Below are 27,438 nucleotides of genomic sequence, written 5' to 3' on the forward strand. Positions count from 1 at the left end.
TATGTGAGTGCTTGGTGGCCTGTGAGGTACACTGGGACTGAAGCCACAGATGGTTGCGAGCTGCCATGGGAGTCCTGGAATTGAACCTGGTCCTCTGGAAGAGCGGCCAGTGCTCTGCACTCCTGAGCCATCTCTTCAGCCCTCACCCCTCGTTTTCTACTTGATTAGATTTGTTTAATTCCACTTACTTTTTGTCATGTTGATTTTCAAGATATTTTTCTTCAACTCTGCTTTGGTGGTCTTATAGCTTGCTTTTATTTTCAGACCTTATTTGTTCAAGCAGATCAAACATCGTTGTTTATGTTATATCTAGTATGTGATAATTCTAATATTTGGTGGTTTTGTCTGGCTAGGTCTGCAGGGTTGTTTCTGATGGTTCTTAGCCATGTTGTCTTATTTATCTGCATATTGTCATTTTTTTTTTTTTACCTTTACCTAATATCCTTTGTTCCATTATCCGTAAAATTTGTTTAGGTCATGCTGAATTAGATTTATTTACCTCAAGTAATATTTTTGCTTTATTCTTATAACCTAGGAGTAAGAACCAAAATACAATGCCATTTTATTAAAATTTCAATGTTGAGATTTTTTTTTCACCCTAAAGAAGGTTTGGACTTAGGCCAAAAACATGCATTGGGTGGGTTATAGTTCTAAAATCATCAGATGACTTTTCTTTATCCTATTCCTACAGCCAAGATGAAAAGAAATGTCTCTGGGGCTTGTTAGGTGACCCAGAGAATAGAGAACATACCACTCTGGCAAAGGACCTGGGTTTGATTGGCAGCATCCACGTGACAGCTACACCCACCTGTAAGCCCTGTTCCACTGGATCTGACACCCTTTCTGTTCTCCAAGGGGAGGAGGCATGCATGTTGTACACTTACATACATGCAGGAAAGACACTCATACATGTAATAAAACAAGCAGGTGTCTACGTGCTATACTTCTAAGAGGAAGCTGTACTGGATGAGATGAGAGGCGTACATGAGGGACACAGTTACCCTTTCTATTCTGGGGATGTCTTGAACTTGATCTACTTCCATTCATTTTGCAGCCCTCAAAACAAACATTCAATTTCACCATGATTTAGTAGAGTCTGGTCAAAACCAGCCCTTGCATTTCCATGCTTCCCATCTTATCATGTCACTTTGGTTAAGCTTCAGCGTATTGGTTGCCTTTGTGCCAGCTCAGTGATGCACTCAAAATATTCTAAATATACAAATGGACACACAGAGGCAATGTTTCAACTGCTTTATCAGAAGGGTTGTTTGGGGTACATAATTGTCTGATCAATAGAAGAAAGTTCAAGTCCAGAGTTAGATTGAAAATGTATTATAAATTAGGCTAAAACACAAGAAGAAAAACAGTGATTTTCATTGAATGTTATTGTTAAATGAGATAGCAAGCAAATTTCCCAAGGCAATATGGATTTTTAATTTTAAACTTAATTTTATTTTATATGTATGCATGGTCTGCCCACATCTGTGCATGTATACCACATGCATGCCTGTTGCCCAAGGAGGCCAGGGAAGACTCTGGATCCCTTGAAACTGGAGTTACAGAAGGTTGTGAGCTGCAGTGTAGGTGGTTGGAATTGAACTTTCATCCTCCGAAGAAACAGCAAATGCTCTTACCCACTAAACTATCTCTCCAGCCCAGAAACAATACTTTTTTTTTTTAAATTTCTACCTTTAAAGCTTAATATTGTGCCCAAGATACAGAGCTCTATAAAGAATGAATATAATAATGCAAACATTTATATGGTATTGAAAGTTCCAAAGGGTTTAATCAATATAACTCTATTAAATGTATTTGGAAATGTGCATGGCTGGCTTCTGCCTGCCTGGATATTTATAATTTGCACACATGTGCATTTGCTAAGCCTTTCTAACATAATATAGTTACAGTTTGTGCAATATCCCTTTCTCACTATCAGGCAGGCAGGCTATTGACAGACAGGAACATACTCAGCAACTTTCATTAATGCTAACCGATTGAGATGGCTCAGCAGTTAAGAGCACTGGCTGCTCTTCCAGAGGACCTGGGTTCAATTCCCAGTACCCACATGACAGCTCACACCTGTCTGTAACTCCAATTCCAGGGGATCTGACACCTTCACACCAATGCACATAAAATAATAAATAAACAAAAACAAAACTTAAAATCCAGTTCTCAACTTACTCTTCTAATGTTAGGACGTGACTCATTCTCTGAGTTGGGTGAATTTTGTGTATGGAATTTCTCTTGGCCTGGGCTTTTGAGAGCAGAGAAGAGGGCAAGGTGCTGAACATAAACTTACAGAAGATAGGAACTTCTGGAGTTGGTTTCTCCTCTCTGTGGTGTGGTGGGACATCCGGCAGAAGCAGCCTGAAGACACATTTGCTTTGGCTCCTAGTTTAAAGAGGTATACTATCACAGTAGGGGAGGCATGTTATCCCTGACTCTATTGCTCTGAGAATCAAGGAAGCAGAGAGAGTTAGGTCTCTGAGTGATCCTCAGGGTCAACTCCCATAGCAACATCTCCTCCAGGTTACCCCACTCCCACCCCCATGCTCCTCAGACTCCAAAGACAGCACTGCTGGCCAGGAACCAAATGTTAAAACATGTGGGCTAGCAGGGGACACTTGACATTCAAACCTTCCTGGTAGCACTCTGTAAAAAGGAGGAGCTCTTCAGACTGTGGAAGTAGATGGTGATGTGGAAACCCAAGAGTCTCAGAACTAGTTCCTTGAGGCCAAGTCTATAGCTCAGTCTGTCTGTCTGGGACTCCATTCTGCTGAGTTGCTAACTGGACTGGAAACTACATTGTTCAGAGGTCAGAAACCACTTTGTCCCTTTTAAAGAAGCTTAGAATGACAGTTAGAGCAGAAGTTAGAATCAAGCAAACTGGTTCTCAACCTTGGCCTTGGCATTTTACTGTCTTCATTTGCAAGCAAGCTTTTTTAACCCTTAGAAGCTCTGTTCTATCACACAACACCTTAAGGTCATGTTGAGACTTGGAAAAAAAGAAAAACTATACAAACCATTAACACAGCCTCACAGTGTAGACACATAATGTATTGGGCTATAATGATCGCTATTAGTTTTGCTTGGTGAGCTGGGCTTGGCACACAATATGCCAATAAATAAAGTCTACTGCCTTCACAGTGTAAACTATCATCCACATTTCTTCCCTGACTTTAGACTTTAGGAACAGGAACTAAGGTGACTTCTTCAGTTAAAAAGAAGCCACATGTGGAGGCCTATTCAATTCGAGGACTAAAGTACTAATTATGCAGCTACTCAGAGAAAGAGGCAGCCTAGCTGCTTGCTTGTTGAGGGATAGAAAGAATTCTCAACGCCTGACTCCAGCTTCCCCTGAAGTGGGCAGTCTTCGGGTTTCCCTGCCCTGCCTTGGCAGAGTTTGCACACCAGTGAATCAAATGCTGACATGGAGCTTTGTGGCCACTGGTGCCACCACCCACATCATATCCATGAAGGAGCACTGTGTCCTATTACCAATGTCCTAAAAGGGGCAAGTTAGAGAAAGACTTCATTTTTTAGGGCTGCCCTGTAGACTCAGGCTTCAGTTTCTTTGTTTGAGACTCGCACTTTGCCTGCAACAATCAAGCTTGTTGATGAGGAAGAAATAGGGAGTTCTGAAAGGAAATCTCAGTGGACTGTAGGTTTCAGAAGGATGTGTATGGAGGACACACACTGTCAGATCACAGAAGAGTGACTCTGTCTGGGTTAGAGAACACAAAGCCATCCTTGGGATTCTAGAATTTCCTCCAAAGCCTAATCCCACAACACTTGTCAGTGTTTTACTTGATTTGACATTAAGGTAATTATTTAGACATTCTGGGCTTCAAGGCCCTTCCCTGCAGTTTGATTACAGAGATATTTCTATTTCCCTACTACATGCCCATTGCATAGACATTATTAATCAGTGACGTCCAGGACAGAGGGTGAGAGCAAATGGCTTACACCAGGGGGTGGCTTCAGAAGTCATAGGCAGAGCGTAGCCCAGTATCCATGTCTCTGCAGTTCTAAGCTCTAATCATTACCACAGGTTAGTATAGGTAGCACAGAAAGCCCCAGTCCCCATACTGTGCAAGGTGTCCTCAGAGGTTAGAAGAGGACATCAGACTCCCTGAAGGAAACCGCTAAAATCCCCAAGAACAGGAAGGCCCCAACCACTGTGGGGCTAGTGGTGTTAACTGCTGCACATTCCGGCCCATAAGTCTAGCAACAATACCAAAACCCACCGTCAAACAGCTGCTCCCATTGGCCCTTGCTGTCCTGACCCGCTGGCCTCCAGCCTGGCTTCTGCTTACCGCAGTGTCAGTGTTCAAGTATAAAGGTTTGTTCAGGACAGCCCAAGTCATGGAGTCATTAAACCTCTGTAGCGTCTATTGGGGTCACGCCCTTGGGCAGGCTGGTCAAAGGCAGCACAATGCATGAGTGAGTACAAACAATTGTCCCACCACCAAACTTGCTCTCCATCCCTATATGGACACCACCCCAGTCAAGGCCAAAATCTTGACAACAGTAAGCGACTAATAGTCTTATGAACCAGGAATCCATTTCTTTATTAGATGGAGCTCTCCAAAGGTATCAATCAGGCTTGTTCTTAGGAAGTGTCTTGAGATGGCGCCAGAGGATCCTGGCTTTTGGGTTCCGGAGTGGGAGCTGAACGGCCAGGAACTGATGGATTGCTCGCTCTATCTGTGGCCTGAAGCTGTGGTTTAATTTGGAGTCCACCACCTGAGAAATGATCCTGTCCACTCCTACTTCCAACACGCCCGACTTAACTATGCTCTGCCTCAGCTCACTTCGCAGCTGGTTCTTGTTCATTGCGGGATTCCATTCCTGTTTGTCCAGATGTGTTGACACAAAATTATCCGCTTTCTGCTTCAGGTTCTGGCTTGGTGTCCACACTGGACGGGTAGTTCGGGCACAAGCTGTGTAACAGGCCACGGTTCCTGAGCTGCTTTACTATAAGAGGGATGCATCGCAGGTCTCCTAGAGACATGGAAGTGAGGCTGGCAGAACTGCCTGCCCTACTTGAGCCCGCCTCCTGTTCTGAGGCCAGGCCCGCAGAGCCTGCTCCTGCATCTTCCTCCATGGCCAGGCTCCTCCGGGAGCCGTGAGCGACCTGCGCTAAACGGAAAGCCTCCCGGAGGAGGTGGCAGCGACCGTGGGAGGCGGCAGAACTCAGGGCGCTTCCCGTTGCTCTTCTTTTTATAGGGTCTTATTACGTAGCCTAGGCTGGCCTTGAAGTCATAATCCTTCTGGCTCAGCCTCCTGAGAGTTCTGATTACAGACATGCACCACCACACCCAGTGTTTGTGACCTATAAGGAATTCTGGTTAGATTTCAGGGTTGTTGTTTTTGTTTGTTTGTTTGTTTTGTTTTGTTTTTGTTTTGTTTGTTTGTTTGTTTTGTTTTTTTAATTTCTTGGGAAGGGAAGCAAAGCAAGATAAATTTAGAATTCTGTATGTTGCATTATCAAGCACCTTCTGTTGAAAGGACCTTTGACCAGAGTATTAAGCTTCAGCTCTGTGATTTCCTTGTTGATGACTAAAAACTTCCCAAAGACTCACTGATTCTCCCCACATTTTCAGGATTTTTGCTTCTCTCCTCACATATTTAATCACTGCAGGATCCATTATTTACACAGCACATTTCACACCTTGATAAGACATTTCAGAAATCCTGGTCTAGGATAGTTAGTCCTCCCAGCTGGAACAACTAGGTCTGGCAGTGGCTGAACTGCCCCAGCACTGAACTAATGGGACATGAATAAACCAACTTCCTCTGTCCTGCTTACTAAAAATGCTTATGGCTGCTCCAGTACTTCTTACTCACACAGACCTGTATACACACATGCATGCATGTGCCAGTCAAAGGCTTGACAGACTTAAAAAAGCTCAGATCTGTGGGAAGGAATAACAACACAGAAAGAGGAAAGCAAAATAAGTAATCGTGTGTGTGTGTGTGTGTGTGTGTGTGTGTGTGTGTGTGTGTGTGTGATTTAAAACGCATATGACTTTTGAACAAAAATTGCTTAAGACAGAAAATGTAACATTCTAGTGTAAAGTTTTTTTTACAAAGTTTGCATAACTTTACTGTCTTTACATAACAGAAAAACAAAGACTAGAAACTTAAAGATATGAACAGAACTTTTATGCACAAGACTCTATGAATTAGTGCAATGTTAACCCTTTACACATTGTTAAAGATGAATATTTAAATGCCTAGAGAAACCACAAGAGATTCAACTGATAAAGTTACAAAATGAAGAATTAAAATGAAACATTAGAATTTATTCAAAGCAGAAATGGAGCAAGAATGTCAGAGTCAGATAACACAAACAAAATCAAATGCGTGTAAAGTAAACGTTAGTAGAAAGGATGTAAATGATTAAGATGTAAGATATCATACTCACTTTAAATTTCTAATTACTGAGATTTTCTTACATGCACACAATGTGTTTTGATCAAATCTACTCTTCTCCCTCTCCCTTCTAGCCCCTCTCACACCCCTTATACTCCACCTCTACTCCCAATGCCATGTGCTCTTCTTCTAAACCCACTGAGTCCACTTAGTGCTGGCTTGTTCTGTTCTCTGATGTGCATGGGTATGGCCATGTGGGAGCATGGGCAGTTTATCTAGGGCTGATTCCCTAATCAAAACTCATTCACCTTCTCCTAGAAACCATCTATTGCCATAGGTCCTCAGCTAGGGGCAGGATATCATAAGGCCCTCCCCATCTCTGCTGAAGTTTCGTGGGGCTCAGTCAAGTGCAGGTGTTTTACATACATGTTAGCCTCGGTGAGCTCTTGTCTGAGAAACAGTGTTTCGCAATAGCTGCTTACTATCTCTGGCTCTTACAATTTATCTGCCCTCTCTAGCATGATCATCTCTGAGCCCTGTGGCAGAAAGTGTGACAATGATGTCCCATTTAGAGCGGGTTCTAATTCCACTGTCTCTTATTCTCTGCACTTTCTACTTGTGAGTCCCTGTATTAATTTTTAGCTAAAGGAAGTTTCTCTGGTGAGGCTTGAGAGCCTATGGGTACAGATAAGTGCTTAGGAAGAGTTTAATACCATGTCCATTTAGCAGAATAATAGTAGTAGTTGCTTTCCCAGGAAACCCAGCCACAGGTTCTTGTTGCATGAATCCCAAATGCTTTTTTAATAAAAACCTGGAGACTTAGGGGTAAATACTGAAAGATCAGAGAGACAAAGGAACAAGCCACAGCCACTTCTCACCTTGCTGACTCCACAAATCCTCTGACTGAATGCCTCTGAGTCCTCAGCCAAAAGGGGCCTCTGTTCCTGTCTCCTCCTGCCTTATATGCCTTTCTAAGCCCAGCCATATCATTTCCTGTTTCAACATTCCTAGTGCTGGGATTAAAGGCGTGTGATTCCCAAATATTGGGATTAAAGGTGTGTGCCACCACTGCCTGGACTCTGTTTAATCTAGTGGCTTATACTATTTTCTGATCTTCAGGAAAATTTCATTTGTTAACAAGTGAAACAAAATATCGCCACAGTCAACAACAGTTAAGCTGGCCCAGTTAATAGGTATGAGTTCATTTTGTGGAACAGGCTTTAAATCAGATCTGAATGTGATTGGCTCCTGCTGTTGTATCACTATTGCACATTGGGCATATCTTGCTAAGCCAGTTAGTATTGTAGCTCATGCAGTTCACAGCTGATAAGATCAATGGTTACTTTTCTCCTCTGATAGTATATACAGCACCTTCCAGTGCTATGAAAGCTGGCCAGTAGGCCAGCTTCCAAGTCAATATCACCTTGATTTCATTTTTCTAATCCAGTGATTCGGTCTTATCATCAGATCTGGAAGGTTACTATGAGCAGTGGCAAAACCTGTAATTTTTTTGGTGGCCTAAGTGATCCCACTGACCAACAACTTGAAAGGAGGTAAAACATACCTGTCACATTTGTTTGATAGCCTATATTGTCTTGGAGGAGATACTGTCCTCTTATTATAGAGTAACACACACACACACACACACACACACACACACACACACACACACACACACAGTAGAAAAATTATCCATGGCATATAGTAGTCAAAACACTAAATGTATAGAACAATTGAAAGATGTAAGAGAGGAAGATCAAGTCATGAGGCTTATCATAATAATGACTAATTTTTCAATGGCTATTTTCAAAGCTGAAAGGTCTTGGACCATGTTACCATGAGTTTTGAAAGACTATGTAAGACTGTTATAGTCATGTGGGGAAGAAGCACTTTCCATAATAAAGCAAACAAGAGGAATTGTGACCACCACGACAGCCCTACAGACAACACTGGAAGGAATTACTTTGGATTGGAGAAAAGCACAGCCAATTTTTAACTCTTTTTGACACACAGGGGTTTAACTCAGCGCCTCACACATTCTAGGACAGACCTCTACTATCAAGTAACATACTGATCCCCAGCTCTTAATTCTTTTCCACCTTTTCAGTTAACTCATGAGTGGGTATGTTTGTATACACATGGAAATAAAACAATATTTGTTATTTGATAAGCAGGGCAGGAGGAAATTCAGGAGAATGTAATCGTTGCCTAGGGAACATAAGACATTATCTCCTAATGCTTTGAGCAGCAGGACCCTTACATACATGATCCTCCTACATCTTCCCAGGTGTCTCCACTCAGTGCCATGTTCATTTAGAAACACTAGAAGGGAGGCAGTTGGCAAATACTCGGGAATTTTGGTTCAGAGTTGTGTGAGGCTAAGACGCTTTCTCATCCTGTTTCAAAAAACGCCCAGTCCAGGGGACACAGTTAGGCTGCTTTGATGTTAGCACTATTTAACATTTTTTGATGTTACTTAGCAGAATTGGGGGAGTTTAATATAGAAGAGGAGAACTGGAGTTAGCCTCAATCATCCAACATGTGTTTATTGAATTTATACTTTACATGGGCTACAGAGCAGCTAGGATCCAGCTTTCACCTGACCCAGCCCCTGTTCTTACAGTGCAGGGTTTGGAGGAAGGAACACAGATCATGGCAATAAAAAATAACTCAAGCTGCCAAGCCCACTTCACTATCAGTCCAACCTGATACTGTATAAGTGCTTGTGGACCCTTGTGACTTCCCACCAGAGCTAGAGCATAAGGTCATACTACAGAGGACACCACACAGCTTGATTGTAAGATGTAGAGAAAACAGGCTGGCTTTTAGCTGGGAACTTCCTCCCTGCTGACTAGCATCCATTCTGTTCAGAGCTGTGATAGGGTTGAGGACACAGGGGCGCACACAGACAGGTCTTTGTTCAGCCCTTAGAAGGTTTGAAAGTCTCTAGGGTAGCTTACTGGGATAGGAGGAGTGAATTTGTGTGAGCCAGGTGAATGTATATGTATGTAAGGATCAGGGGCCATGACAATGAAGGAGGCGGAGGTAGATGTGGAAGTGGGGGTGATACAAATAATCTAAGCAGAGGGGAACTTAATGCAGAGACATAGCCAATGTCACACTGCCTCAAATGGCCTTAACATATTGCCTACTACTTGTCATACTTGTTGGGACACGAGCATGTAGGCAGAGAGGGGCAGTTATTGAATGTACGGATAATTGGGCAACATAATCCAGTAATTACTGTACAAGCAAGAGATGAGAGTTATTGACCCAGAAATTCCCTGTAAAGGGGCTTTCTCTGTCCTTTCTGTTCCCAGAGACGGCTTGTGCTGATGTCGGAGGGGAAATCTGCGCTTTCAACCCTCCTGTCTAAGTAGGTCAGTATTTGCTGACACTCTGGAAGCCCGTGTTATTTTTCAGTCTGCTACCACACTGTGCTAATGAGGAGTAGGTCATGGGTTTAATCCCCTCTTGGGCCTCTCTTAGCTTCTCTCTGTTCTGTAGCCACAGACAGAACCCTTAACCCTGTGCTGGGCCTTCTCAGATGCCAGTGGCTAGCCCAGAAGGCTGATGAGACCTCTTGGGCAGATTAGAGAAAGCTCTTCTCCACTCAGCCCTTCACAGGAGTGTGACTTCCTGTGAGAATTCCTGGGACCTGGCTTTCTCTTCCTCAGTGTGATCACGTGGTTGCTGGGCATACTCAAAGCATTTACTGAACTCTTATTGTGTCTCTTCCTTCAGCTCCCGCTGAACATTTGCAGAAAGGCTATAATCAGAAAAGTCTTAGGTAGAAACGAAAAAGATTTATCAAGTGTCTGCTAAATTAGGGGGGTCTCACTAAATTCTCCAGTAAGAGGACCCAAGGCGCTAAGCCACACACATCAGAACTCAATCTCAAAAGTCCCTATATAACGTGATCATTTTGCAATACAATCCATAGCCCCAGGCCTGAGCTGGGCCTCTGTGTGCTCATCACCCAGCTAAGCAGTGATAAGTTCATTTAATGTTCAATAAAACATGTCAAAACTCAAGCTGCCAAGCCCACTTCACTATCAGTCCAACCCGATACTGTATAAGTGCTTGTGGACCCTTGTGACTTCCCACCAGAGCTAGAGCATAAGGTCATACTACAGAGGACACCACACAGCTTGATTGTAAGATGTAGAGAAAACAGGCTGGCTTTTAGCTGGGAACTTCCTCCCTGCTGACTAGTACCCAGCATACCAGAGGGTACTAAGTGGGCTGTTGGGGGAGAAAGGGCATCATTGATCTTGCTGAAGGTTCACTGCAAACCATGTGAATTAGAAGGCCATTCCTCTGGGCAGGATATGCTCACCAGTGCAACTGTGCCTTAACTGCTGTGGGGCTAACCAACTGTCCTATGGTTGGATTTGAGGACTGCTCTGTGGAGGTGGGGGAAGGGGGAATCCATCTTGGTACCGTAAGCCCAGCTAACCACCCAGTTCTGGGATGAATCAGAGATACCTTTTCTTTACAACGAATGGTGGTGAATTAGATTCATGTCTGCCCAAGATACAGAGAATATATGTCAGCTGTGGGCTCAGCCCTAAACAAATAACCTATACCACCCTCTCTAAGGCTCAGGGAACATTACAGAAGAGGGGCTAGGAAGTATATAAGAGCAAGAAGGAGGAGTCAAGGGCTAGAGCAGATAGGGGTAGGAGGCAGTTGGGATGTTAGTATACATTGTGCACATGGGTGGATTGCCTAATAACAAATTTAATTAAAAACGTCAAAATTATTTTAGCAAATGAGCTCATTTGCATCTTCATATAAACTTTAGAATATTATTATTTGTGTCTGCAGAAGCAGTTGTTGGGGTTTTGACAGGAATTGTGTCGGACCTCCATATCTACATAAGGAGAACTGCCACATTTACTGTAGTGAATCTTCTGCTCTATAAAGAGAAGAACAGAACTTCATGTGTTCAGATCCTGTGATGTAGTTTTACCAGGGTCTTGTAGCTTCACAGCACACATTTTCTTAGATTCGCATGTACTTCTTTTACTCTAGAGTGAACGTAATGCTGTCATACTTAATTTTTGTTGGTTTCTGTGAGCTTTTTGTTAGTATATAAATGTACCATGTCTGTGTTTGGGTTTTTATCCTGTATCCTTGCTAAATTTATTGATTGCCAGAATTTTTATAGATTTCTGAAACCATTCTGCATTTTATCATAATACACCCTTCTGTCTTCCCTCTACATGTCCTGGGTTCCTTCTTTCCTGACCTGTTCTGATGACATTCTTCAGTCATTCCTTCCCACATCAGCCCATGATAAACTGAACCAGTTTTTGCAGTCAAGAACACCTCCTTTCACGGTTCTTTTCACCCAGGATGTTTTCATTAAGAACAGAAAACTACTTTTAAATCCTGTTCTTTCAGTATTTGAACAACATTGGGCTACTTTGTCTTTGACCTTATGACTTCTGAGGAGAGATGGACTGTATGGTCTTAACTGTGCTTCCCTGTGAGTGCCTGTCACTTTGGATGCTTCCAAGATCTTAGCTTTGGTCTCAAAGTGTAAATGTGCCTCCTGGTGGGTTCCCTTTGGGTTTCCTTGTTTGGACCATCTTGGCTTTGTTAATATGCTGGAAAGGGAATCTGGTCTTTGAAGGTTGTACAGCTGACAAGTAGAAACATGAAAATTAGAACTAGCCACTATTTCCAGCGTGTCTCCTCATGGCTCCTACACCTTCAACATAGGTTTCTATTAGCTAGATTGTCTAGCCTTCAACAAGGATTTCTTCTGGGAATCCATGAAGAGGCTCCTGGTAAAAACCATGTAAATTGCTATCTTTTATAATAAACATGTCTTACGTGGGTTTACAACTTTGACATGTGTAGAACAAGGGGAACAGGGTTGTCATTTGAACACTGGCTCTTCTGAAACCTTCTTCTAACAGCCAGATGGTAAGGGCTGAGGTGGCATCCTTTTGGGAGAGTACTCGTTTACAGGAAGATTTCTTCCTAGATGCATTTCCCTTTATAGAACCTTTGCCTTTGTGGAGGACACGAGGTCTACATGCTCTCAAATAATAGAGAAACCAGAAATATTAAGCATGCAGGCTTTTCTCCTCAACAGAAGGGATTTATCCTTGTTCCATCCAAAAGGCTGGAGGAGTGGCTGTTGATTAGTAGCCTGGTGATCTTTTACTATCTGTAGGGCCAGACCTCACCCAAACAACCCACTCTTTTTTTTCTTTTCCGAGACAGGGTTTCTCTGTGTAGCTTTGGTGACTTTTTTGGAACTCACTCTGTAGCCAAGGCTGGCCTCTAACTCATAGAGATCCACCTGCCTCCACCTCCCGAGTGCTGGAATTAAAGGCATGCACCACCACCCAGCCACAAATAACCCACTCTTATGAAAGAGGTCCCGTGTACTTTGCAGAAGAGTTTGCCATGATGCTTATTACAAACCCTTCCTCCCTAGACCCTTATCCTGAGCTTTGCTGTGATAATTACCAGGAGGAAACTTTTTCCCTAAGTTATACTGTGCTTAAATATGTTAAAAATAAAGCACTTAGGGGCAGACTCCAGAAGTTTGAACCAGCCCCACTAACTCAGTCATATAAGCTGAATTTCCTTCTTACCTCACATGGACTGAGGATATTTGTGGCTGGAGAGCTTCACTACTCCTGCACACTTAGGGCACACTCTAAACTTCAGTGGGAACCAGCTTCCTTTTAACCTTTTAATTATTTGTTGCCCCCCCCCCCTTTCCTCCACATGTAGGCTAGAGGTTACCAGCTGTTTTTCCTTAGGCACTGTCCACCTTGGCTCTTCTGAGACAGAGCCCCTTGCTAAACTATAACTCACTTTAGCTTGGCTGGCTAGCTATCGGACCCCCAGGATTTACCTGTCTCTCTTGCCAGCACTACTATTACAAGTGTCTACTGCCACATCTGTCCTGTTCATGTAGGTCTGGGGATTGAATTTACATCCTTATGTTCACAAGGCAAGCATGTTACTGAACGCATTGTCCCTCCAGCTCCAGATCTTTGTTCACTGGTCTGCAAGGCAACAGAGCTAACCCACCAAGTCATCTTAGAAATTCATCCAGGGCTCAATTATTTGATTAATATTAATGTTTGATGACTCTATTGCTATAGTTAGTAGATATACACAGCTATAAAATGAAGTGTCAGCTGCTAAAGAATTCATAGTTAACCAAGGAAAACAAAATACAAGCTAAACATGATATGTTAGTAGATATAAGCAAGCCAAGGAGGTGTAACTAATCCCTGTTTGGGGGGTGGGTACTGATAAGACCTTAAGAGGTCTTAGGAGTGGTGATATAATACCAAGTTCCAAATGAAAAATTCAAGTTTATCAGTTCATGGGTGGCAATTCTGGAAGGGAAGGAGGTTCCCAGCAGAGGGAGGGGAAGCCTCTGTGAAGGTCTGGAGGTGTGGTGAGCACACTGACTCTGGCATCTCTAATTGGCTTTGACTGGGGCTCAGGGAACATAAGGTGGTATGGGCAGTTAGAGTTCTGACAATGAAGAGGCCATTCCACCTCTTGTTCACAAGAGAATCTGAATGTGACAGTGTAGGAAGAGGTATTAATTTATTACCAAACTAGAAAAGAACTCAAAGTAGGAGGCCGGCTGATGCTGAAGCACTTGTGTAAGACATTCGTCAGATCCTGTGGGGGATGGTGCAGAAGCATGCCGGCTGGCTGGACCTGCTCTCAGACAGTGGGGAGGAAACCTGCTGAGTGAGCCTTCGGAGTCCCACTGTGGGTAAACAGCTTTGCTTAGAGCTCTACCCTCTGGGTAAATAGCAAGTTGTTTTTGAGGTGAGGAGACTCAGCTGGTGGTAGCTGGTGTTGGAAGAAGGAGCTGCCTAGGCTTGCTCAGGTTTTTGAGTTCACAAGTAGATCACAGGAAGCTGAGAAATCCCAAGAGGCGAGGGTGTGGAGAAGAAAGTCTGGTCAAGGCCAAGGGGGTGTTTAAACCTAAGCAGGTGAACTGGGAGAGGGATGCCCTGTGTCCCCACTAAGCTTTGTGGGGTGGTTACGAGATGGTATATATAGTACGGGAGTCCCTTCAGTTCAGCACTTATGGCTCTTGGGTGTTGAGCTCCAGGCTTGAGCCCCTTCCTTGAAATTGTAATAATAATAGCCAACACATTTCTGAGCTTGTTTCGGCTCATGTACTGTTTAATACATCCATGTCCCTTCTCAGACCATTTTCCTCGGAGCCAGAGAAAAGACAGAAAGGGTAGGCTTTTTTTTTTTTTTTTTTTTTCATTGTAAACCTGCCCAACTTCTACAGGAGATTTGAGAAAGAGCTAGGGAGTAAATTAGTTACGGATGGACAATTTAAAACTAGACTAAGTAAGGAGAGTGCGGAAGGGAGGGGGAAAGAATGAAAATTGTGGATATGTGGAATGTGTTCAAGTCCTCCTTAGTGTGAAGAAAGGTAAATATCACAGAACACCAACAATGAACCAAGCAAGACTGTTTTCGTGGTCTCATAAACTGTTCAGTAGGCCAGATACATTAATCACCCACACTCTTGGGCATTACATCCTAACCTGCTCTTCTGATCATCAGCTGCAACTCATTTTACCTCTCGGCATTAGAAGAAACTGTAAGGATTCTGTCCTTAATTACATCATCAGCCTGGATGGTGACCCAGCCTAAAAAGCAGGTGGGCCCTCTGTGCGTCCCCTTTCCCTTTTCCACTCTCTCCCCACTCCACATGGTCCTTTCTCTCTTTCTCTCCCTCTCTCCCTCTCCCTCCCTCCCAATAAAGCTCTAAAAGGTAACTAAGGTGTACTGACTCTTCCATCCAGCACTCTCCTCTGCTTGTATGGCCGCAGCGGGCACCAGCCAGCCACCAGCGCTGCCGCCTTAACCAACAGAAACTTCATGTTCAAACCTGAAGCTTGCTTCTAAAAGACTCATGTCTTATCTCATAGTGGAAAGCTGATAGCTGCTTTTTCTCTGAGGTTCATATGTCAAGGCACAGTGATTGTGCTGAGGCTAGACCAGAGCTTGAGAAGATAGTCATGAGGAAGGTTCCAAATGCTTCCAAGATGTGGATTCTAAACCCCAGTAAGATGGTCGCTTGATTCCATTCTCAAATAGGTACAATTCGGGAATGGAGCTGAGAGCCCTTGTCAAGCATCTGGGAGAAATAGCCCAACTGCCCTTCAGAGAATCTGGATTTCCCAAGGATGGGAGCCAGGGTCTTGGAGGACTCAGGGTAGAAGTTATAGTCAAGGCTTTGTAGCACTTCTAGAAAGGTATATCGTTGGGCCAGAGACAAGAGTTGTTCTGTCTGAGCTTTCTCTGACCTTGAGAAGAATGAGAATTATGATAAATTTAGAAAGAACATGAGACTGGAACAGGCCCTCAAGTGTCTCCACGAGGAACAGAGAAGTGACAGACCAAGCAGGCCAACACTTGGAGCTATGCTGAGAATCTTAAGAGACAACTGCCTTAGTCATGGTCATTATTGCTGTGATGAGACACTATGACCAAAGCAACTCAAAGAGCAAAGAGTTCAGTAGGCTCATGCTTCCTTACCACTGTCCATCACTGGAGGAAGTCAGGACAGGAACTCAAATATCGCAGGAACCTGGAGGCAGGAGTGGATGTAAAGGCCGTAGAAGAGTGCTGTTTACTGGTTTGCTCCTCATGCTTGCTCATCCTGCTTTCTTTCTTTCTTTCTTTCTTTCTTTCTTTCTTTCTTTCTTTCTTTCTTTTTTGTTTGTTTTTTGAGACAGGGTTTCTCTGTGTAGCTTTGCGCCTTTCCTGGAACTCACTTTGGAGACCAGGCTGACCTCGAACTCACAGAGATTCACCTGGCTCTGCCTCCCAAGTGCTGGGATTAAAGGCGTGCGCCACCACTGCCCAGCTGAGCCTGCTTTCTTATAGGATCCAAGGCTCCACTGGCAATAAACTGGGCCCTTCCTTCCTCACTAATTAAGAAAAAAGCCCCTACAGTTTTGTCTGCTTAAAGCTCAATCTTCTGAAGGCATTTTATCAATTGAGGTCCCCCCATCCCTGTCAGATGACTATAACTTGTGTCACGTTAGCATAAAATTAGTCAGCATGACAATATAAGGGAACTGCACCATCCATGTCACTTCCTGTCCTGCTTAGCATAGGCTATCAACTTGCACAGCCTCAAATCTTCTGGGAAAAAAAGTCTTTATTGAGTAATTGTCTTTATCTGTCTGGTTTGTAGGCTTGTATATAAGGGATTGTCTTGATTATTAATTGATACAGGAGGGCTCAGACCACTGTGGGTGGCACCATTCCCTGGCAGGGGGTTCTGAGTGTATAAGAAATTAATGAGTGAGCCAGCAAGCAAGTTTCCTCCATTATTTCTGCTTCCAGATCCTGCTTGAGTTCCTGATATGAGTTCCTGTAACAATGGGCTGTAACCTGAGAGTTTAAATAAACCCGCTCCTTCATTATGTCACTTTTGGTCAGTGTTTTATCCCAGCAACAGCAAGGAAACAAGAACATGTTCCACATCTTGAGTAACTCTACAAGTCTCCTTGTGATCTTGGATTGATCTAAAAGTGGTTACCTTCAAGTCTACCATTACATTATGTTGTTTCTACTGTATTTCAGAAAGAACAAACTTCAAATAATTGAGGTTATCATTGTCCTCAAGTGCCCCAGATGGTTGGTTCATACACTCCTATGTTCATTTGTTCCACAGTTGTTGACGGAATGTCTTGAACTTAACTTCATTGGTTCTAATGATCCTTGACTCCCCAAGAGACAGCTGGCAGGAAGACATCTTAGAAACACAAAGACTTTTCCCTGCAGCTGTGCCAGGTATGAAAATGGCAGTCACAAATTTCAGGACAGCCAATGGCTCCCTGTAGAAAAAAATATGAAGAAAGGCCCTGCTTTTCACATTTTGTCCCTCTTTTTTGGTGACTCAATCATAGCAGTTTGTCAACTTTTCTTGTGGAGAGTGAAGTGGGAGGCAACACTGGCTTCCCGCTGCCTCCAGTGCCTCATGATGATCCAGATTAATGTTCCAGGTTGGGTTGTTTAGATATATCATGGTCTGAGATGTGAGGGGACCACAGAGCACTTGATATTACAGTAGTGGGCTTTGGAATCTGCCAGGGTGAAACACTTGCCTTTTCTATATTGTTTCAGAATAAGATAGAAGTGAGATTTTTGGTTCATGTCCACTGAAAAGCTCTTTCTTATCTCCAGAGTGTCAAATATGCTTTGGGAATGGGCTAGGCGTTTCCTGTCCTCAGCCTGTCTCATGAGGGGAGGTTGATGAGAAGTTAGTGATGGGTTGCTCCATGCTGTGCTCTCAGCCTATTTAGTCAAGTGATTTGGATTGAATCTTGTTTTTAGCTCCACTCTTATAAAGGTAAAGAAATTACTGTATGATCTCACCCTTCTGAGCTATCATGATAGCAGAGTCAGCATACCAAATGCAGACACCTTCATTCTCATCTCAAAATGACTGGACCCGAAAACAGGAGGCCTTTTTTCCATATGAATTTTATTCTTAATATTTCAAGCCTATGCTTCCTTCTGAGGAACTTCTTTGGTAGAGTAAAGAAAGGGAAGAGAGGAAAGACAAAGTGAAGGGGAGGAGATAAAGCTTTTACTAACATACTCAGGCAAGCTTCCTCATGTGCATCAGAATTCAGGGGGGGCATACCGGGGCCTTTGAGAAGGTCACTGCACAAATGTGTGTGGACCTTTCCACCCAGTCTGTTAGAAACTATAGTCACCAAGAATATAGCAAATCTTTGCTCTGCTCTTGAACAAAACAGGCCCTTTTTTGGTACTCCTGTGTTTTGGAATTCTGCAGCTCTCCAGCCTGATGTCTCACTTGCTCCAGTTGGCAGCTTGCCCTGCAGCCCTCACCCTTGTTCCCTCCAGTGAGTATGCCAGGCAACATGTTTGCTTTGCCCAGAGCCTCGGGGGACAGTAGCTCCAACTCTTTGCTGGGTGCAAGCATTTCAAAGAAGCCTTGAATGCTCAACAGAACTCTGAGGAGCTGCACAGGAGGGATCTGGATGAAGCTGTGAGCCTGGCTCCACCTTCATCTCTAACTTGTCCTTAATCCCCCATCCTATCTGCTCCTGAGCCCAGTGTTCAGGAGGCTAAGGCCCTGGGAAGTACCGTTCTCACTCAGAGTTCTGTCTTGTAATCACATTGCTGATACCAGTGTCACTTTTTCAGAGGGGAGTACATGGAACTGGGCTGCTGGGAAAATACATTGCTTACCACCCTTCAGAAAGACAGGGCATAGGCTGGGAAGATGGCTCAGCTGATGAAAGGGCTTGCTGTTTCAAGGATGAGAACCCCAATTTAGAACCCCAGTACTCAAGTAAAAAGCCAGTATGGTGGTACACGTGTGCCCTTCTAGATCTGGGAGGTAAAGACAGAAAGATCCCTGGCATCTATTGGCCAGGAGACTAGCTGAGTCAGTGGACTCCAGGTTCAGCAAGAGGCCTTGCCTAAAAAATAAGGCCAGCTAGATAAAGAGCTACAGGCAATTAATGTCCCTGAAAGAGGGAGAATCATTCCCCAGAGATAAGCCCCCTGATTGGTTATCTGACACCAAGTGGTCAGCCCTAAAACTATACATACCAGCAATGATAAATGGACTCAGCAAGTTGTATTTATACATGTGTATGTATACACACATGTAGCAATAATAATTAAAGAAAAAGAGAGAGAAAATAGGTGAAGAGCAGTTGAAGAAGACACTCAAAATTGACCTCTGACATCCATACAGGCCACATGTGCATGCTCCTCTGTAAACACACACACACACACACACACACACACACACACACACACACACACACACACACACACAACCTGGGACCAGAAAAGGTGTTTTCTGACTGAGGAGAAGAAAACTGAGAGGGGCTTTAGAAGTAGGGATATCTCGGCTCAAATGGCTGGAGAGGAGCTTTGTGGGAATAAAGATCCCACAGGGTTAGTCACAATAGGGATCTTCTGCACTTGTCCTCAGGACTACTGTCTCCTGGCTGCTTTCTAGATGTCTAGACAAATGTGTGTCCTGCTCAGGGCTGGGAGTTCATTGATGGATTCAACTTCTCGCATAGGTATTCAACAGAACCATTAAGAAACGTTTGGTGGCCTCAGTCTACCTGTTAACCATGAGCAAAACTCAGTAGGTGCGAGAGAGAATAAGAAGGCAGACTAGGTGTGAGGCAGCTTCATGGAAGAGAAGGGGATTTGGCCCTTCTGTGAGTCATGTACCCTAAACCCTTTTAGGAAGTCAACAGAGACTTCTGAGAACCTCAGCGCAGGCTTTACTTTCAAGGCAGGAAGTAAGATGGCAGCTGATCGCCTTCCCTTGCTCCCTCCCCTTACCTTCTTTAGGCTCTATGGGATGGAGGGCAGCAGATCTCTCTTTAGATACCCATCACCAAATTGATGGCTCTGCCTGTGTGCACACCCCCATATTTTCCCCACATTCCCATTGAAGAGGAAACAGGGACATGAGCTAGTTCATCTCTTCTTACATTGCCCCAAGGACTTGTTCCCATAGTCACCATTAAATTATCTCCTCTGTCTCCTTCATTGGCAGTCTGTCCTCTGCAAAGTGATTTCCATTAATGGAATTCACTCCAGTGCCTCCCATCTTAGCTGCCAATGCATTTCTCTGCCCTATTTTTAATCAAAGCTCTTCCAAGCATTGTTACATATTTGTCTAGCTATTAGCCTCCTACATTGGTTTAAAACATTCCACTCACATCCGTCTCTCTAACCTTCTTTGACTCTGGTCAAGGTCACTAATGAGTTTTATCTTGACCAAGTCAAGAGTTTGATCATATCTTTTACAGTGCCCAAGCACTCCTGTCTCCAAAGCCCTGTGCTCTATGCCTGTCTCCAAAACCCTGTGCTCTACTCCTGCACTGCTGAACTCTACTCTTCCTCTTTCTGAAACAATCTTTTTTTTTCACTCCTTCAATAGCTTCTTTCTGCACCTTGTTTGAATCTCTGCTTAGGGAGACCTTCCTGACATCCTAGCTGTAAATGTATCACTTACCATGCCCCGGCTTCAGTCTCTGTTCCTCATCCTACTCTGCCTTCCGTCTTAGCACTCAGCACTGCTGAAGTGGTATATTTATTTGTGGACTACTCTATGTGTGACTTGCTCTAGATTGTAGATTATCAACTCTAGAACAGGGTGACTTACTCCCTCCACATCCCAGCACCCACCCCTCAGTAAGAACTATTGTGTATTGACTGAATGAAGGCAGGTTCCCACTACTAAGGAGCTAGTGGTCTCACTGGGAATAATGCTGGTGGTGTGGCCAATGGTGTTTACACTCGCTGATCAGAATCTTTCTGGTAACTATATGAAGGCACTGTGACTACAGGGCATGTTTACTAGGCTTTGGAGAATCCTGTGACTTGCCTACCATTACACAGTGACCAACAGAAAAAGTAGCCATTGAAAGAAGGCCCATCTGATCCAGCGCTGTGCTCTTCAGCCCTGAGGCCTTCGACCTTGCAGATCAAACGGAGTCTGAAGAGGTAACTACAGTCTGTTCAGGTCATATGCCTGAGGACACAGCAGTTCCGCCCACTTGTGGACAGGCAACACCCATTTATGCTTGCCTGGTAGAAAAGAATGCTGACTTCACTCATTCCACTCTGAAAGCAGTCTCTATGCCAAAAGCCAAAACACACAGGCTTGGTAAATATTTTGTACTTGGTTATAATAGCAAGAACCCAAATGCAATTAGTGCTGGCTCAGTATGATGCTGTTGTTCACCAGCTTTAGGAAGTACATAGGTTCAGCTTTAGCTTGAAGATGCCCCTCAGTTGTATTTCAGCTGAGTGGTTTAAAATGAACACCTTTTGATGTCTTTCAGTTCCTTTCTGAATTCAGCATGGTTTGTCCTCTGTCATGGTTTATAGTCTGATTTGCTGCAAGGCCCTGACTATGGGGTTCAGGGTCTGGGGTCTCCCAGCCTGCAGTGAAGGGCTGGGTGAGGAGCTTGCTATCTAGACTAGGAGAGAGGGGCGTGCAGCCTAGCTGAGACTGGCAGGCTCCTTTCTGACCAGCTGCAGATGTGATCTTAATATGTCTAGCAAACTCATTAAACAACAAAAAGAAACCAGTGAAATTAATTTTAACAGCAGATGTTAGGTAATACAATATACTCAAAATATTGCAATAAGTAGTATCTATGGCTATGTAATTATTAAGTCTGGTTGTAGTTTATATCTATAGCATATATTAGATTAGCTGAGCTACATTTCAAGTGCTGAGTGGCCACATATGGCTTGTAACTTTTATGCTAGATAAGGCATCTCCTAATAGTGAGAGTGGGTTTGGGGTGTTGAGACTGAGATCTTTATATTGAGCTGAAGAGGCCCAGTTGAATGTCTCTTGGGGTCTGGCAGAGAGCAGATCTGATGCCATCCACCAACCTTCTGTCTTCACCTTTGAAGTCAGTCTCTTTTTGTGTCCTTCCTCTCTGAACTCAATGCTTCCCAGCATGGCTGACTATTCCTGATGGTGTCATCTTGTTCTTGGGAACAGATTCTAGATTTTCAATGTCCATTGGAAAGTGGCCATGTGCAGCCCCAGCACCCTCAAATAGATGGAACTTGTGAACTCTTGGTCCTCTATACATTATTCCTGGGGTACGACCTTCACAGCTCCTTTATCCCATGGATGCCTTACCGTGGTTCCCATGGCAAATCTTGCTTATGCTCTTATGTGCACTATGCCCGGATACAAGCTGTACTGGGCACATGACCCTGCTTCATCTATAGAATGCAGAGAAGAAAACGCCACAGTTAAATGATGTGAGAACATTCTAATGACTGTGACCTGTGTTTTTTTCTCTTAGCATCAGAAATTCCAAGACAGCTTTTGATGAATAATCTAGTATACCAATGTAATAGACCACCCCCACTAACCATTACTAACAATTTTTAAAAATTTAAGTAAACTTTGCAAAAGCTTTTATGTCAGCAGTTAAACTTTTAAAAGAAAGACTTATTCATTTTTATTTTACTTGTGTGGGTGTTTTACCTGCATTGGCATCTGTGTACCGGATGTATAATGGTGACCATGGAGGCCAGAAAAGGGCATTAGGTTCCCCTGGAACAGGAGTTACAGGTAGTGAGGCACCATGTAGGTGCTGGAAACTCAGGAAGAGCAGTACATTCTGTAACTGCGGAGTCACCTTTCTGCCCCCCCCCCCCAACTGAAATTGAGTGTGTTCTTTCTCCAGACAAAGCCTTGCAACTTCAGAGCTCTTGGGCAGTACATTCTGAGTGACTGTTCAGTGACTTCTAACTGCTGGATACTTTATTAAACCCATCTACAGCCTTCCATTCTTCCATTTGCATTGCCTGGGGCTGCCTTCTCTCTGTCTTTACACAAAAAGTTCCTGCTCCTCACCCCTGTGTTGTATTTTCTATGCCACCATTTTTACCACCTTTAGGATGATTTTTAAAAATATTTTCATCACATGTCTTCATTTTTGTGTGTGCATATGCTAGTCAGAGGACAACTTTAGAGCCAGTTCTTTCCAAACATGTGGGTCTTAGTAATTGAACTTAGTTTGCCAAAGTGGGTGGAGGGGCCTTTACCTACTGAGCAGGTTGTGATTTGGGGCAATTCTTGTTTGCTTCTGCACTGCTGCATGTTGTCCCTACGGAAGCTGGAGCTTGTCAGTGGCAACAACGCTGTAGCTGGAGACCAAGGCTTCGGAACCTGGATCTAATGGCGTCATAAGAGAATTAGGTGCACACGCCTCAGTGTGCTGTGGGCAGCTCCAGAGCCATAGGCCTTGGTTGTCTCGATGCAGAGGGAAGCTGAAGTGCAAACCCTAGAAAGGCTCCAGCACCTTGAAGGAGCATCTGACAGCACCAGCTTTGAACATGGAAGCCGCTGGCAAGCATGAGCCTGGCACCCGGAGGTGCAAGGGCATTCTGTTGTTCCTATTAGTCTCTCAGCTGCCCATGGAAAATGCTGGCTGGTTATTTGACATGCTTTGTTTTTACACTGTTTAAGAATAATTCCCCGCTGCTGTGTAGTCTAGCATAAGAATGATGATAATTAATAATAATAACAATTTAGTTTAAATAGTATTAATTTTGCCTACACAAATTAGGCATGTTTATTGCTGAAAATTTGGAAAAATATAATTTTAATATCAAGTAGAAAAATTTATCCCTAACTAAATAATCCTTTATTTTCTTTTACAAATACTAACACGTTCTCTGGTTTGACATCTGTCATTACATTTTAACATAATGTGTTGAACATTTTATTAAATATATTATATCAAATGCTATATATATATGTACACATAAACACACATATATGGAGAGAGAGATATTCTTATTGCGTGTATTTAGTATTTTTTGCATTAAATCCTGTAAGTCATGTGGTAATATTTATTCTTGGACATTAATCTTTGCACTCAGGACTCTTTAAGGGGCATTTTTCCTCTCATTTATTTGGTCATATGCTGTGCCAGGTCTTATGTGGATAAGTCCCCTCAACTGGACACACCTCAAGGCCCTCACAGGACTCTGTCCTCAGAAGTAATCAGATTAAACCAAGGAATAAAAGAATTCCTGGCTCCTGAGTTCCTAGAGTGGTTGGCCACTGGGGTTCTTTTTATTATCTCCCCATTTTCTTGCTATCTGAAAAGTGAGCTCCAGTAGGATGACACCTGCTTTGCATTCAGGCTGGTCATCTTTGCCACAAACGCTGTGGTGACCAAGAGAAGGGAGGAGAGAGACTCAGAGACAGAGACAGAGAGATAGACAGACAGAGACACAGAGAGCCCCAGAGAAGCAAGATGTCCTTCATATCCCTGAGGTCACAGAGCCTCTGGTAGATATATTTGTCTAAGTAATAGGACCATGCTACCCCCTACATCCCCTCTGTGAAGGCTGTGATGTCCTTCACGAGCAAACCCTGCCCCTCCCGCTTCCAGCTGCAAGATAAAATGACTGCCCTACCAAGTATCTGGCTCAGGCATGTCAGGAGTTGAGTTGACTAACCCAGACTAAATGGTGCGGAGCTTCCTGCCCCTCCTTGGAGGGACAGAGAAAACATGGATTCCTCTGAGGGCTTGCTCTCTCTGCTCCCTTAGGACAGAGAAAACATGGATTCCTCTGAAGGCTTGCTCTCTCTGCTCCTTAGGACAGAGAAAACATGGATTCCTCTGAAGGCTTGCTCTCTCTGCTTCCTTAGGTCTCCCTATGATTTTGTACACAAAGGCTATCTCTCTTTACTATTTACCTTAAACTGTCTTTTAACATTCTCATAAAGTTCAGAATGCTCTCCACCTCAAAACCTCCAGGCTTTTAAAAGGAAACCTCTTTCTCTCCATGTCTTCAAGGCTCCTCCACATTGTCTCTGATTTGGTGCGCCGTTCCACCAAATTGCTGTCCCGCTTCAGAGTTCTGTCTTGTGTGCCTCTCACCCCAATGGTTTGCTTCCCCCTACCTCTCACCCTCATAGTTTACCTCCCCCCACCTCTTACCTCCATAGTTTACCCCCCCACACACCTCTCACCCCTATGGTTTCTAGGCTCCTCCCACCTCTCATCCCCATGGTTTCTAGGCTCCCCCACCTCTCAATCCCATGGTTTCTAGGCTCCCCTCTAATAAATCCTATTCTAAAGAGTGATTGATCTCATCAGCTTCATTTCATTTCCATCCAGCCTACTACCCTTTTCCCTGTTTCTTTCTTCTTCTTCTTCTTCTTTTTTTTTTTCTTGGCTTATAACAGTCCTCTCTTTTCAGTCTATTTAACTCAGAAAGGAAAAGAAAAGCAACTACCCAAGTTAACAGTGCCCTGGGGCAGCTGAGTGGCTGTGAGTTGAACCACTAGCTTGTAATGCAGCTGCCATTATGACCCTCACAGGCTCCAAGAAAATGCAGGGATGAACTCCCTGCAATGAACAACATGCTCAGTGTCTTGAGAACAAACAGACTTTTCTTTGGGGTTACTTCAAAACATCTTTTCTTTCTCTTATTTGGGGCTCAAGAAGCAAGAGCTAGACTCTGAGGGTTCAAGGAGAGCTTGTGATCCTGCCACAAATGGCCCTAGCTGCCAGTGTGAGAAAAAGCTCTCCTCATCTGCTTCCCTGAGTGGAGGACAAAGCCGTTTCTGTTGACAATCTGTTTCCAGTTCTGTCATTTCAGATGACTTTTCAAATAGAAATCATCTATCTACCTTCTATCAATCTGTCATCTATCTTTTATCATCTATCAGCTATTATTTATTGTTGATCATAATCTACAGTCTATCTATCTACCATCTACCAATTTACCTATTATCTACTTATCATCTATATCTATGGTTCTCAACTTTTCTAATGTTGTGACCTTTTAATACAGTTCCTCATGTTGTGGTGACCCCCAACCATAAAATTATTTTTGTTACTACTTCATAACTGTAATTTTGATATTGTTATATATTGTAATATAAATATCTGATGATATACAGGCTATCTGATATGTGACCCTTGTGAAAGGGTCATTCAACCCCAAAGGGGCCTTAACCCATAGGTTGAGAAACACTGATCTATATTTTATCATATGTCAATCATCTGTCTGTCATTTATCATCTATTTATCTATCACCTCTTGCTGTGGAATAATCCTTCTGTACACTGTGAGAATGTGTTGCTCTCATTGTTAATAAATAGTAGATTGGCCAATAGCTAGACAGGATTTTGGGGGCAGAGAGAATGCTGGAAAGAGGAAGGGTGGAGTCTGAGTCTTGAGCCAGATATGGAAGAAACAACATGGGAAGCTTGTAGATGAGGTAATCAAGTCTCAGGGCAGCACATAGATTAATAGAAATGGTTAATTTAAGTTGTAAGAGTTGGCTGGACGCAAACCTAAGCTATCAGCCAAGCATTTATAATTAATATTACATCTCTTACAGTTATTGAGAGTGACTACCAGGGCACAAAAAAACTCTGCCTATAATCTTCTGTCCTCAGTTTGTGCCATGCATCAAGTCACATATCTGATACAAATGTCACAATGCCAGTTTTCAAAGAACCTAGTGTTAGTGTGAATCTCAGGTAATGAATAAGTGTCTAATTACTATGTAAGGGACACAACGAGGAGAATGCAAGTAAAGAATGGATTAATAAGTGCAGGACCCAGGCATGGGCAGGAAGCTGCTCAGAGAAGCTATTCTCAGGAAGTCGCTGTTAATATTAATCATGATGATGAGTGAGTTCCCTTCCCACTAGCCAGGCATAAAGTGTTACAGAGGAGTTAGGACAAAAAGAATGTCCAGTTGGGGAAAATGTATCATTCTCTGTGATACTTTAACCAGGAAAACCATTGTTTGAGCACATCATAAAAGACTATAACAGAGAGATTAGTCTACAATCCTCCTGTCTAGCTTTGCTTGCACATTTTCTTTCTTGGACCCCTAATCAGATACATCTCCATTAATCCATATTGCTTCTCTTCTTAGTTCTGTGTCTAGACCTTACAGTATTTCTAGATGCCCAAATAGCACTGAGCACAATTTACAGAGAAGGTGCTCAGTGTGCCTCTGTCTGCAATCCCTTCAACTCAAGGACAGCTAACAAATTATACTGACCTCAGGGAGCAGAATTCAAAAGGAGGAAATCCCCATGAGAGCTGGATGACTTGCCCACGGCCTCACAGCCCCAAAGCCAGACTTGTTTGAGGTTTTTCCTTTAAGACCCATGCAGTTCAAGCCCAGACATTGAACTTCAAAGTAGTGGGCAGCAATAAACCCAATGGCTTCCGAAATGGAGGCACATGTTCATGTGTTTTCTGATCTCTGAGTTACCTTTCTTATCTGAAGTCACTCTTCCCTTCACTTCAATCCATTGCACATGCACACATGTACACACACACACACACACACACACACACACACACACACACAGCTAGCTGTTTTCAGGTATCATGATAACTCAGAAGGAAGTGAAATGGCCATGATGGGGTGTGAGCCACTCTGACTGCTTTACACTGAATAGTCAGGGGATATCTGGTCTGGGAAAGTGAGCTTTAA

The 27,438-nt window shown here is 43.5% G+C and overlaps 1 pseudogene; it reads right to left on the bottom strand.

Moving 5' to 3' along the window:
• Nucleotides 1–4,612: 4,612 nt before the first annotated feature.
• LOC118586789 lies at nucleotides 4,613–5,107 on the bottom strand (annotated as a pseudogene).
• Nucleotides 5,108–27,438: the final 22,331 nt, after the last annotated feature.

Source organism: Onychomys torridus, chromosome 7 (assembly GCF_903995425.1).
Source record: "Onychomys torridus chromosome 7, mOncTor1.1, whole genome shotgun sequence".
In the NCBI taxonomy this organism is placed as follows: domain Eukaryota; kingdom Metazoa; phylum Chordata; class Mammalia; order Rodentia; family Cricetidae; genus Onychomys; species Onychomys torridus.